The sequence below is a fragment of the Leptonychotes weddellii genome, chromosome 4, assembly GCF_054177405.1.
Source record: "Leptonychotes weddellii isolate Sample4059 chromosome 4, ASM5417740v2, whole genome shotgun sequence".
NCBI lineage: Eukaryota > Metazoa > Chordata > Mammalia > Carnivora > Phocidae > Leptonychotes > Leptonychotes weddellii.
In genome coordinates, this window is record NC_138372.1 from 98,849,611 (window position 1) to 98,861,899 (window position 12,289).

The following is a 12,289-nucleotide window of genomic DNA, read 5'->3' on the forward strand; positions in this document are numbered from 1 at the left end:
TAGCTATCTTCCCTGACAATTAATTATGTTTGGTATTTCTGACAGATACTACCAGGAGCACAGGTGGCAAAAATACATTGATTTTGAGAGTTCACACAAGTTCGAGCCTGGGAGGCAAGAGACCTGAGCTCTTACTCAGCTTGTCTGCTTGCCTTCCATGTTATAGGTTGAATATTGTACCCCAAAAAGGTTAGAAGTCTTAACTCCTAGTACCTTAGAATGTGGTACTAGTACCAACTCTTAGTACCTCCAAATAAACACAGGGTCTTTACAGAGTTAATCAAGTTAAAATTAGTTCATTAGTGTGGACCTTAATCCAGTATGACTGTTGCCCTATTAAAAAAAAGGAAATTTGGACACAAACACAAAGGGAAGAAGGCCATATGAAATGAAGACAGAGGATAGAGTGATGCATGTATAAACCAAGGCATACCAACAACCAAACCAGCTGAAACCAGGAAAACACAAAGAAGGATCCTTCCCCTCCAGGTTTCCAAGGGAGCATGGCCCTGCTGACATCTTGATTCCAGATTTCTTTCCCCCAGACCGAGACAATAAATTCTGTTGTTTGAAGCCACGCAGGTTTTGATACTTTGCTATGGCAGCCTTAGCAAACTCAGAAACCAAGTGACCTTTTTTTAAAAAAGATGTTATGTATTTATTTGACACACAGAGAGAGTGGGCATAAGCAGGGGGAGCGGGAGAGGGAGAAGCAGGTTCCCTGCTGAGTGAGAAACCTGATGCAGGGTTCGATCCCAGGACCCTCTTATCTGACCCGAGCCAAAGGCAGATGCTTAACGGATTAAGCCACCCAGGTGCCCCTGACACCACGTGAACCTAAATAACATTTCACCTTTGAGGTTTTTTTAATCTATAAAATGGAAATAAGATGATAAAAGCTATATTCATTTTTTTTAAAAGAGTTGTTTCGAGAATCAAATGAGACAATAAGTGTCAAAGAGAGCGTATATGTCTGTGTATGCACATTCTAAGCATAAGAATTTGACAATATGTGTCAAAGTGTATGGGTAAGATAGATAAATGTTTCAGGTTTAAGTGTGTGCATATATGTGTACACATAATGTATTTTAATATACAACACTTGAATAAATTTTTCTTGACTTCCTAGAAGGCAGACGTAGAATCTTTTTCATTTTTATATCCTCATTGCACCCCATTTAGGTCTTTTACCCAAGTAGAACTTGGTGGAAATTCAATACATTGTGGTTGAATTATATCTGCAATATTAGGTACCTAAAACAAGTAAATATTACAAAAGTTATTTTTTCCCAGAATTAATGCTAAAGGTATAAGAGATTTAGATTTAGAGCTATCATTATGGAAGAATATATATATGAAATTAAAAAAAGTATCCCAATCCTTAAATTAAAATATTTTATTTATCTCAGGGTTGGAATTAGATTTTCACACTTTGGATCTGAATTTGGAAATGCTTTACCTTTTTTTGTCATGTCACACCATGTGCCTGTTCATGGTACACTGCTATTCTAACAGTCCTGAAGCACGTAGAAACTGTAGGTAAGTTGTCTAGGACTGATGTAGTAGAAATAAACTAATTTGCAGATAAAATTGTTGATGACTTCAACAAAATAAATTTCCTATCTTTAGTTGTAGGATTACCAAAAAAAAAAAAACCCACAAATAATTAGAATTGCAATTTAAACGATCATATATTTTATAATATTAGCTGCACTGTTAGTTATTGAACATTTGGAGTTTTTAAAATATGTGAGAATTAACTATTATGATTGTATTTGTTATAGTTTATTTTGGCTTTAGGTGCATTCTTCATCAAATTGGAATTTAAAGAGACTATAATTTATAAAAACAATGATACTAGCAATATAAAATCTACTTCATGGCAAGAAGATATAATAGAATGAGATGTAATTTTATTATTAATCTTTTAGGTTTTTGTGTAGAATTTAGCGAGAACAAAAACAGAGTGGTCTTTAGCTCATAAACAAATATTACTTTTTAACATAGTCTCAAAAAAGAAATTATTTTCAGGCTATCATATTAAAGTTGTCCTTAACTGTAGTAAAAGTATAATCAAGCAACATATGTATGTAATATAATATAAAGTATCTTATTTTCTTTGATTCTTTAGTTTTAATTCCTCTATGAATGAAAATAAGGTTTAAAAAATCAGATAAAGGGGCACCTGGGTGGCTCATTCAGTTAAGCGTGTGCGTTTGGCTCAGGTCATGATCCCACGGTCCTGGGATCGAGCCCCGCATCGGGCTACATGCTCAGCGGGAAACCTGTTTCTCCCTCTCCCACTCCCCCTGCTTGTACACACTCTCTCTCTCTGTCAAATAAACAAATAAAATCTTTTTTAAAAATCAGATAAATACAGGGGCGCCTGGATGGTTCAGTCAGTTAAGCTGCTGCCTTCAGCCCAGGTCCTGATTCCAGGGTCCTGGGATCGAGGCCCACGTCGGGCTCCCTGCTGAGCGGGGAGCCTGCTTCTCCCTCTCCCTCTACCTGCTTCTCCCCCTGCTTGTACTCTCTCTAATAAAAAATAAAAAATCTTTAAAAAAAAATCAGATAAATACAAGTACAAGGAAAATAGATTTAGTGATGTCCATCTGTATCATATGGTTCCATATCAGTATACACAACAGCAACTAAAGCCATAAATTATAAATAATATAATGTATATTTGACAGCCATAGTACATTCCTCTATTCTTAAAAGAAATATCTTTACTGCTCTGTAATATAGAAGGCATCCTTTTTTTTTGTAAAAATAAAAGACATGAAAATAAATTATTGATTACTATTCAAGTAATACCAATTTGAGAAAACTTATAGAAAAATGACAAAACAACTATAGAAATGTAGCTGCACTATCAGAATGAGTATTTTATACTTTGTTTTCATGTATGGTAGTGAATTACTTCTTTGGCTTTCTAAAAGTGAATCCAATAAATTATTACATTTAAAAATGCCTAAAACAATTATAGACTGCACAGTGACCTTCCTCATTATTTTCTCTCTTTTTTTGCATTTTATTTTACTGAGGTATAATTGGCATATAACATTTTATTAGTTTTAGGTGTACCACAAAATGATTTGGTGTTTGTATATATTACAAAATGATCACCACAGAAAGTCCAGTTACCATTTGTCACCCTACATAGTTATAAATTTTGTGTGTGTGATGAGTACACACACACAAATTTTTTAAGATTTATTTTCTTAGCAACTTTCAAATATGCAATACAATATTATTAACTATAGTAACTATGTTGTACATTACATCCCCAGGATTTGTTTACTTTGTAAATGGAAGCTTGTACCTTTTGAACTCCTTCACCCATTTCACCCACCTTCCACTCCCTATCCCCTCTAGCAACCACCAATCCATTCTTTGTATCTATGAGCTTGAGTTTTGTTTTGTTTTGTTTTGCTTTCATTTGATTTGCTCATCTGTTTTGTTTTTTTAGATTCCACATATAAGTGAAATCATACAGTGTTTGTTGTTTTATAACTTGAATGAAAGACTTAAAAACATAAAACTCTTCGAAAATAACACAGGCGGTAAACTCCATGACATCAGTCTTGGCAATGACTTTTTGGATCTGACTCCAAAAACAAAGGAAACAAAAGCAAAAATAAACAAGTGGAATTACATCAAACTAAAAACTTCTGCACAGCAAAGGAAATAATCAACAAAATGAAAAGGCAATCTACTGAACTTAATATCCAAAGTATATCTAGAACTCATACAAACTCAATAACAACAACAAAATCAATTTAATTAAAAAATGAGCAGAGGACCTGAATAGTCATTTTTCCATAAGAAGACATACAAATGGCTAACAAGCACAAGAAAAGATGTTCAGCATCACTAATGATCAGGGAAATGCAGTTCAAAACCACAATGAGGTATCACCTCACGCTAGTGAGAATGGCTAAAATAAAAAACACAAGAAATAACAAGTGTTGGCAAAGACAGAGAAAAAGGAACCCTCCTGCCCTATTGGAGGGAATGTAAATTGGTGTAGCCACTGTGGAAAACAGTACAGAAGTTCCTCAAAAAACTAAAAATAGAAATATCATATGACCCAATAATACCACTACTGGATATTTACCCAAAGAAAATTAAAACTCTAATTCAAAAAGATATATGCATCCCTATGTTTATTGCATTATTTACAACAGCCAAGATATGGAAGCTACCTAAGTGTCCACCAATAGATGAATGGTTAAAGAAAATGTGATATATATAAAATGGAATACTGTTCCACCATAAAATATAAGGTAATCTTGCCATTTGTGACAACATAAACGAAACTTGAGGGCATTATGCTAAGTGAAATAAGCCAGACATAGAAAGGCAAATACCTCACTCATTTCTTTGTTTGGAAAGACTTTACATTCTTGCTCTATAAATCTTGGAACCAGATATTTTCCTTTAAAAGCAGAAATCAAAATGTTAGGAAAGTCATTATGTGGATAAACATAGGTGGTTAAAATAATAAATGACTTGCATATTGAATATCTTTGGCAGTGACCAAGCTTTCTTTTAAATCATGCTAAATACAGTTAAATCATGTTTAACATCTTGACTTATTTTTGATTCATAAAAAATTATTTGAAAACTTCTAGTGGATTTTAATATCTCAAGACAAATATATAATAAGACTACCTAAAACTCTAAGTGTTAGTTTTAATTTAATTGGGATCATATAATTTGGGTCTGATGTATCCCTTTTAGCAATCTATCTATCTATCTATCTATCTATCTATCTATCTATCTATCTATATATCAACTTAATATGTGTTAAATGCCCATATCATGATTTATCAATGAAACATCAAGTAATTTTTTCCCTTTAGATTCATTTTTTGCCACCCTTGAAGACACTTCAGATTCATTTAAATAATTTTTTTCCTTTAAATTAGTATTTTTGTATTCTTTGGGTAAATACCTAGTAATGCAATTGTTGAATCATAGGGCAATTCTATTTTTAACTTTTTGAGGAACCTCCATACTGTTTTCCAGAGTGGCTACACCATTTGGATTCCCACGAACAGTGCAAGAGAATTCCCTTTTCTCCACATCCTCACCAACACCTGTTGCCTCTTGTGTTGTTGATTTTAGCCACTATCTGACAGGTGTGAGGTGATATCTCATTGTAGTTTTGATTTGTATTTCCCTGATGATGAATGATGTTGAACATCTTTCCATGTGTCTGTTGGTCATCTGTATGTCTTCTTTGGAAAAATGTATATTCATGTCTTCTGCCCATTTTTTAATTGGATTATTTGTTTTTGGAGGGTTGAGTTTTATAAGTTCTTTATAATTTTGGGGTACTAACCGTTTATAAGATATGCCATTTGCAAATATCTTCTCCCACTCCATAGGTTGCCTTTCAAGTTTGTTGACTGTTTCCCTCACTATTCAGGAGATTTTTATTTTGATGATGTCCCAATAGCTTATTTTTGCTTTTGTTTCCTTTGCCTCCGAAGACATATCTAGAAAGAAGTTGTTATTGTCGCTGTCAAAGAGGTTACTGTCTGTGTTCTCCTCCAGGATTTTTATGATTCCCTGTCTCACATTCAGGTCTTTAATCCATATTGAATTTATTTTTATGTTTGGTGAAAGAAAGTGATCCAGTTTCATTCTTTTGCATGTTGCTGTCCAGTTTTCCCAACACAATTTGCTGCATCATCTACAATAGCCAAATTATGCATCATCTGATGAATGGATAAAGAAGACGTGGTATATATACAATGGAATATTACTCAGCCATAAAAAAATGAAATATTGTTATTTGCAACAAAATGGATGGAGCTAGAGATTGTAATACTAAGCAAAGAAGCCAGTCAGAGAAAGACAAGTACCAAATGATTTCCCTCATATATGGAACTTAAGAAACAAAACAAATGAGCAAAGGGAAAAAAGAGGGGTGGGGGGCAAACCAAGAAACAGACTCTTAAGTATAGAGAACAAACTGATGGTTACCAGAGGGGAGGTGGGTGAGGCGATGAGGTAAATAGGTGATGGGGATTAAGGCATGCACTTGTTGGCTCAGTTGTTAAGCGTCTGCAGTTGGCTCAGGCCCTGATCCTAGGGTCCTGAGATCGAGCCCTACATGGGCCTCTCTGCTCAGCAGGAAGCCTGCTTCTCCCTCTCCCCCTCACCCTGCTTGTGTTCCCTCTCTGGCTGTGTCTCTGTCAAATAAATAAATAAAATCTTTAAAAAAAATTTAAAATAAAGGCATGTACTTGTTATGATGAGCACCAGGTGCTGTATGGAAGTGTTGAATCACTATATGGTATACCTGAAATTAATATTACATTGTATGTTAACTAACTGGAATTAAAATAAAAACTTTTTAAATTTTTAAAAAATAAAAATTAAAAAAAAAATTTTTTTTCATGTGAGTACTGAGATTCAAAGTACAGAGAAGTTGGTCAACACCAAACAAGTGAAAGGAGATTGTACACAATATTATAGAATGTGCCAAGATATTCTGTTTCTCATAATAAAGCTGTCGCCTCTAAAAATATAATACACACATTAATGTAATGAATCAATAGCATTCTCATTTTAATGCTGCTCATCCTATGCACGTTTTCTTAGTATTTCTTCATTCGTTGTGTGCTGTTTGAATTGCATGTCACAAGTCCTTTATAACATTTTCTCAGTAAGAGAAGGTTACCCCCTGCAGTTTCAGTGGCCATGGCAGCAAACAAACGGTTAAGTCCACAATGCCGCTTCTTCTCCGAGAGAGCACCAAATGGCGGATGACGCAGGTCCTGCGGAAGGAGCCCTGACATGGGAGGCCGGGGCGGCTTCCGTGGAGGCTTCGGCAGCGGCATCTGCAGCCGCGGTCATGGGCTGTGGCTGGGGCTGGGGTCGAGGCCCCGGAGCTCGCGGAGGCAAGGCTGAGGACAAGGAGTGGATCCCCGTCACCAAGCTGGGCCTCCTGGTCAAGGACATGAACATCAAGTCCCTGCAGGAGATCTATCTCTTCTCTCTGCCTATCAAGGAATCTGAGATCATTGATTTCTTCCTGGGAGCATCCCTCAAGGACGAGGTTCTGAAGATCATGCCTGTGCAAAAGCAGACCCGTGCTGGCCAGCGGACCAGGTTCAAGGCGTTTGTTGCCATCAGAGATTACAACGGACACGTCGGCCTGGGTGTCAAGTGCTCCAAGGAGGTCGCCACTGCCATCGTGGGGCCATCATCTGGCCAAGCTTTCCATCATTCCCGTGAGGCGAGGCTGCTGGGGGAATAAGATCGGCAAGCCCCACACTGTCCCATGCAAGGTGACTGGTCTCTGTGGCTCTGTGCTGGTGCGTCTTATCCCCGCCCCCGAGGCACTGGCATTGTTTCAGCCCCTGTGCCCAAGAAGCTACTGATGATGGCCAGTATCGATGATTGCCACACCTCAGCCAGAGGCTGCACTGCCTCCCTGGGGAACTTTGCTAAGGCTACTTTTGATGCCATCTCCAAGACCTACAGCTATCTCACCCCTGACCTCTGGAAGGAGACGGTGTTCACCAACTCTCCATATCAGGAATTCACTGACCATCTTGTGAAGAGCCACACCAGAGTCTCCGTGCAGAGGGCCCAGGCTCCAGCTCTGGCCACCACCTAGTTTTATACAAGAAAAATAAAGTGAACTAAAGCTTGTTAAAAAATAAATAAGTCCACAATGCCAACTCTAATTGCATTGACATTACAAAATAAAAATGGCTGTTTTTACATATTCATTAAAACAATTTAGGTCTGAGTTATTTAATATAAATTGTAATCATAGTCATAGGGTATAAGATTGCAAAAAAAAATAGTTTGATCTTTTTGGCATAGTTGCTCTATCCACTGGATTCTTTCTCTGGATGTATTAGCTTCTCTCATTTTTTATGAATCATTGAATCTTTCTTTTGCATTTATGATAATACATGCAACTCGTGTAGTACCAAGCTAACTGATTAGCATTTGTATTGCAAATTTTGTTCATTTATATGGAAAATTTGAACTTTCTGGAACAACAGTGCCTTAATATTTCTTGCTTCTTAATTCACAGACAGTTGCCTCTGTCAGCATTTCTAACCTTCTTGTGTGGGTGAGTTTATAAATATAGATACATAAGCACATACATTGCGAATTTTCCTAGGCCTCACCCATTTGTGGGCATAATTGCTTTTATACTTCAAGTAACTTGGATTCCACTGGATTTTGCCCCAACATGTGTCCAAGACTCCCAAAAAGCTTTTCTAACTTCCCAGAAACACTGGCGCATAGAGACAGGACTTCTCCAGGAGGACCTGAAGCCAGCTGCAATTCGATTCTAATCCCCCGAGTCCCACGGTGCAGAATAGCCACTGCCACCTGGTGACCCTCATTCCCTGACAGTAGTGATGTCCCCGGGCAGCCCTGCACCTCTGATCATTTCCGTTTCCAAGCCCATTCCCTTTGTCAGACGCCCCTGACAAACCGTGCTGAGCGAGGAGGACTCCACTCTCCTTTTCAATGAGCAGTCATGGCAGTAGGCCCAGGGAGGTGGGGGACAAAATTTCTTTCCTTCCTGCTGTGCAGTGTATCTAAACAGTGCTGTTTGTATCTTAATAAAATAGCCCTGTGTTATTTTCTTCTAGTGCCTCTCATCACAGCACCCACAGATCACAACATGACCAGTTATACCAGTTGTGATGCTGAGGCCCGTTCTCTCCAGCCTTAGTCTCTTGTTGGATATGGGTTTCTGTGGGTCTTCCCAGTTTCCCGGTCTGTCCATATATATATAGGCCTAACTTCAAATATGTTAGGACCTACCGCACACCTATTTGTATGTATTTAAAAACAGTCTCACTTGGGGGCACCTGGGTGGCTCAGTGGGTTAAGCACCTGACTCTTGGTTTTGGCTCAGGTCATGATCTCAGGGTCCTGAGATCAGGAACCCCACCTCCAGCTCCCCACTCAGCAGGGATTCTCTCAAGATTCTCTCTCCCTCTCCCTCCTCCTCTGCTTCTCTCTCTGCATCGGTGTGGGTGCTGTTTCCCTCTCTCTCTCTCAAATAAATAAATTAATTAATTAAAAAAAAAAAGCAGCCTTACTGAGTTTTCTCCCTCTCTCTTCACCATGATACTTAGTCCCTTCTCTTCTCTGCTTAGAAAAAAAAAAAGGAAAGAAGAAAGGGAGGGAGGGAAAGAAGGAGGAAGGAGATGTCAGTGATATATAACCAATCCCCAAAATCCATCTGTATTTTAGCATCCCTCACATCCCTTATCTTCTTAATTTTTTTCATTTTACTTTTATTTAGTCCTTTAGCAGCTGAAACTTACAAAGTAATTTGTTCAGCTACTGATCCTTTCTTGTTTTCTATGCAGTAACAGATGAAAAGAAATAGACTTTTCCTGCAAAAACAAAAACAAACAAACAAAATCTTTAGAGTTTTGAGGTTTTTTGCACCACAGTGTGCCCCAGAATTAGTATCTGCTCCTTTTTAAATCCTTCCTGAATGTAGCCTCCTTGGAGTATTTGGTGGGGCAAGTTTAAGATTTCATATCAATCTGGTGGATGGCCATAAAGCCAAATTTAATTAAGTTAAAAATACAATGGTCCTTGTCCTTGGATAACAAAGAGAAAATCCATATTCAATAGCCTGTATGACCAGTTAGCTTTTTAGATCTTCTTGCCTCTAGCAACCACATTACATAACTAACAAAACAACCAGCTACTTGGCTTTTCCAAGGCAAGAAGGCCACATGATGTCACAGAGGCTACTCTGGACAGGAATCTGTAGCTCATGGGGAGAGTGGGACTGAGAAGATCTGGGAAGCCCACACACTGGGGCCCACACACCTTACCCCTTCAGTTTCATCATTCCTAAAATGGGAATAAATGTCACTTATTTCCTATGATGATTATGATAATGTAATTAGTATATGAGAAGCTTTTAGAAAGTGTTTATTAAATGTTATTAACTCAATGTAGAATTCTTGATTTTCCATATTTGACTCTAGCCTTGTTTATTTTAAACTTTCCCTAATTACACAACATTGATCTCTTTTATTTTGTTATTATTCATTATACTACATCATTTTCCACTTTAAATAGTAATCATTATTATGGTTATAATAATGGTAATGTGCTAATTATATTAATAATGAGTCATTGTTTTCTATGAGGCCCCTAAAGTCTTTTTATTAAACAAGCCAAAATGTCAATTATGTCTGTTGATTACAACTTGCATTTATTATTAATTTTATCCTTGATAAGTGTTTGCACTAAACTAAGGAGTCTTTTAAAACTCTAGCTAAGAATGCTATCCCATCCACTTGGATTCATTGTCACCATGTGCTCACCAGTGTTATCTTATGAGTTTGTACTTCCAAATTAGGGTGACCATTTATCAATAAATTAAAAATTAACCAAAGGATAAATAAGGGATAAGATCTTCCAGATGAATAGCCCCCAAATGAATATTAATTTGTAGAGATAAATATGGCATACAAAATAGTATTAAAATTATTTTGGCTATATAGGTAGGTATTTTAAACTATTCTGCATGTGTGTAAATTGTGCAATATTTCTCTTTTTTAAGGTTTTATTTATTTATTTATTTGAGAGAGAGAGAGGGAGAGACAGAGCTCATGCAAGTGGGAGAGCAGAGGGAAAAGTGGAGAGGGAGGGAGATGGAGAGGGAGAGAGAATCTCCAGCAGACTCCCGCTCAGCACAGAGCCTGCCAGGGGCTCAATCTCACCAGGACCCTGAGATCATGACCTGAGCCAAAACCAACAGTCAGATGCTTAACCAGCTGAGCCACCCAGGCACCCCAATTGTGCAATATTTCTGTAAAATCTATTTTCTTTTCAGTGTCATTAAGTACCTACACATAGTCACTTACAGAAACTTTATTTTTTTTTTAAGATTTTATTTATTTATTTGTCAGAGAGAGAGAGAGCACAAAGCAGGGGGAGTGGCAGGCAGAGGGAGAGGAAGAAGCAGACTCCCCACTGAGCAGGGAGCCCGATGTGGGACTCAGTCCCAGGACCCTGGGATCATGACCTGAGCTGAAGGCAGACGCTTAACGACTGAGCCACCCAGGCGCCCCTAGAATGTTTTGTTTTTTTTTTTTAATTTAAAATCGTGTTCCACAGTAGGCTTACTTTTCTTTCTTTCTTTTCCTTTCTATCTTTCTCTTTTTTTTTTTTCCAAGTTAGTGAAGTGGAAAGAATAGGGACAGTGTCATCAGAATTCCAATATCAATACACTCAATGTGTAAAATTAGGTAATCTACCAGGTTTCTTGTTACTCATTTTCTTCACTATAAATGGAGATAATTCTCTCTACCTTCCGAAAGTATTACAGCTGGGCTCTAAAAAAATTATATGGCATGAAACTCTCATTATTCTTATTTTTACTGTCAAATGTTAGTATTTAGAGGGATGACAATAAAAGTCTGATAATCATGTAGTCACTACTGCTTGAATAATATTGGATATTACTGAAATATGTCTAATGAATCTTTGAAATTTTGTTATTTAGTCCATCCTTTTTGGGGTCCCTGGCTGGCTCAGTCAGTAGGGCATGCAACTCTTGATCTCGGGTTTGTAAGTTCAAGTCCACCTTGGGTATAGAGATTACTTAAAAATAAAATCTTAAAAAATATACTTTATAGAGCATTCTTTTTATGTTAGTAAATTGTTCAAAGTTCATGTTGTTGTCATATATATTATATTCAGAACATCTCTGACTTCTATTTGTGTTTTCAGTTCATTCAAGTTTTATTCACTGAGCAGCATCTAACTTCTCACACTCCTCTAGTTACACAGGTTACCCAGGCAGGTCCTTGCCCTTGAGGATGTTAAATAAACTCTTTGAGGATAAAAGAAAAGTAAGCAAAGGGAATTTCCCTTTGAGTCCATATGACAAATACAACAATAGGGGTAAACAAAGGATAGTAAGGTGCTATAGAGAAACAACATTAGGCTTAGCCAGGTTGGGGAGGAGCAAAGGAAGCCTGTAGGGTGAATGTGGATGATGAGGATTTTCCAGAGATTTACATCAGTACACCTTACTTGGGGAGAGTTGAACAAGGATGATCTATTGCATGGGAGGTCATGCAATAGAACTGAAGACTCTAAAAATCTACTCTCATACAACAGGAGTCCATCAAAATCCTAAAGGAGAACACAGGCAGCAACCTCTTCAACCTCAGCTGCAGCAGCTTCTTCCTAGAAACATCACCAAAGGCAAGGGAAGCAAGGGCAAAAATGAACTATTGGGACTTCATCAAGATAAAAA

The 12,289-nt window shown here is 37.4% G+C and overlaps 1 pseudogene; it reads left to right on the forward strand.

The window, feature by feature from the left end:
• The first annotated feature begins 6,775 nt into the window (after nt 1-6,775).
• On the forward strand, nt 6,776-7,689 carry LOC102745506 (small ribosomal subunit protein uS5 pseudogene; annotated as a pseudogene).
• The last annotated feature ends 4,600 nt before the right edge of the window (nt 7,690-12,289 follow it).